The sequence below is a fragment of the Larus michahellis genome, chromosome 18 (assembly GCF_964199755.1).
Source record: "Larus michahellis chromosome 18, bLarMic1.1, whole genome shotgun sequence".
NCBI classification, from domain to species: Eukaryota; Metazoa; Chordata; class Aves; order Charadriiformes; family Laridae; genus Larus; species Larus michahellis.
The window spans coordinates 6,026,201-6,028,681 of NC_133913.1; positions in this window are offsets into that span (position 1 = coordinate 6,026,201).

Here is a 2,481-nt window from a genome sequence, read left to right on the forward strand (position 1 = left end):
CCTCTCCAGCCTGTCCAGGTCCCTCTGGATGCCGTCCCTCCCCTCCAGCGTGTCAATCGCACCACACAGCTTGGTGTCATCGGCAAACTTGCTGAGTGTGCGCTCAATCACACTGTCCATGTTGCCACAAAGATGTTACACAGCACTGGTCCCAGTAGCCACCCCCAAGGAACGCCACTCGTCACCGGTTTCCACGTGAACATCAAACCATTGACCACAACCCTTTGAGTGCCGCCATCCTGACAGTTCCTTGTCCACCGAGTGGTCCATCTGTCAAATCCATGTCCTCCAATTTAAAGAGCAGGATGTCGTATGGGACAGTGTCAAAAGCTTTGCGCAAGTCCAGGCAGATGATGTCTGTTGGTCTCCCCTTATCCACCAACGCTGTAACCCTGTCATAGAAGGTCACCAAATTTGTCAGGCGTGACTTGTCCTTGGTGAAGCCATATTGGCTGTCACCGATCACATCCTTATTTTCCATGTGCCTTGGCAGAGACTCCAGGAGGATCTGCTCCATGACCTTGCCAGGGACAGAGGTGAGACTGACCGGCCTGTAGTTCCCTGGGTCTTCCTTAGTTCCCTTTTTGGAAATAGGGGTTATACGGGTTACGTTTCCCCTTTCCCAGTCAGTAGGAACGTCACCAGACTGCCATGACTTTTCAAGTATAATGAAAAGCAGCTCATCCGCCTCATCCGCCAGCTCCCTCAGGACCCGGGGATGGATTTCATCAGGTCCCATGGACTTGGGCACCTTTAGGTTCCTCACATGATCTCAGACTTGATCTTCACCCACATCTTCGTTCTCCCAGCCCCTGCCATTGCGCTCTGTGGCCCGGGCGGTGTGGCCAGAGCCCTTGCTGGTGGAGACCGAGGCAAAAAAGTCATTGAGTACCTCGGGCTTCTCCACGTCCTGGGTGACCAGGTCACCTCCATCATCCATCCTGTTCCTGGTGTCCCCATCCCTGTCCTGTTCCCGATGCTCCCATCCCTATGGTACTCCCCATGCCCCCACTATCCATCCTGCTCCCAGTGTCCCCATCCCTGTCCTGCTCCCAGTGCCCCTGTCCCTGTCCTGCTCCCAGTGCCCCCATCATCCATCCTGCTCCCGGTGTCCCTGTTCCCATTGTACTCCCAATACCCCCATCCCCACCCTGCTCCCGTATCCCTGTCCTGCTCCCAGTGTTCTTGTTCCCATCCTGCTCTCAGTGTCCCCACAATATTGCTCCTGGTGCTGCCTCCCCATCTTGCTCCTGGTGTCCCCATCCTGCTCCTTGTGTCCCTGTCCCCATTGTGCTCCCAGTGCCCCCATCCCCATCCTGCTCTTGGTGTCCCCATCGTGCTCCCAGTCCCCCTCTCCTGCTTCCAGTATCCCTGTCCCCTTCCTGCTTCCCATGCCTCTATCCCTGTCCTGCTCCCAATGCCTCCATCCTGTTCCCAACGTCCCCATCATCCATCATGCTCCTGGTGACCTTGTCCCTGTCCTGTTTCTGATGCCCCCATCCCCACCCTCCTCCTAGTGTCCCTGTCCCCTTCCTGTTCTGAGTGTCCCCCTCCTGCTCCTGGTGTCCCTGTCCTGCTCCCAATGTCCCTGTCCCCATCCCGCACCCAGTGCCCCCATACCCACCCCACTCCCAGTGCTCTCCTCCTGCTCCTGGTGTTCCCATTCTGCTCCCAGTGTCCCCATCCCGTTCCCAGTGTCCCTCTCCCCATTGTGCTCCCAATGTCCTTGTCCCCATCCTGCTCCCAGTGTCCCCATTGTGCTCCCAGTGTCCCTGTCCCCATGCCGCTCCCAGTGCCCTCCTCCTGCTCCTGGTGTTCCCATCCTGCTCCCAGTGTCCCTCTCCCCCTCCTGCTCCTGGTGTCTCTGTCCTGCTCACAATGTCCTTGTCCCCCTCCTGCTCCTGGTGTCCCTGTCCCCATCCTGCTCCCAGTGTCCCCATCCTGCTCCCGGTGTCCCTGTCCTGCTCCCAGTGTCCTTGTCCCCATCCTGCTCCCAGTGTCCCCATCCTGCTCCCAATGCCCTTGTCCCCATCCCACTCCCAGTGTCCCTGTCCCCCTCCTGCTCCTGGTGTCCCCATCCCGCTGCCAGTGCCCTCCTCCTGCTCCTGATGTTCCCGTCCTGCTCCTGATGTTCCCGTCCTGCTCCCAGTGTCCCTCTCCCCATTGTGCTCCCGGTGTCCCTGTCCTGCTCCCAGTGTCCCCATCCTGCTCCCAATGTCCTTGTCCCCCTCCTGCTCCTGGTGTCCCTGTCCCCATCCTGCTCCCAGTGTCCCCGTCCTGTTCCGGAGGTGTGTGTGTCGTCCCCCCCCCGCTCCGACCCGTCTCCGAAGCCATTTCTTGGTGTCCCCAGACTTGTCCCTGTGTCCCCGCCACCCCCCCACACGTCCAGCGACGCCCACGTGTCGCCGGGACCCGGTGGGCTCACCATGATGGGGGGGGGGGGCTTCGCGCATGCGCCCACCCTCGCCCCCCGGCCGGGCT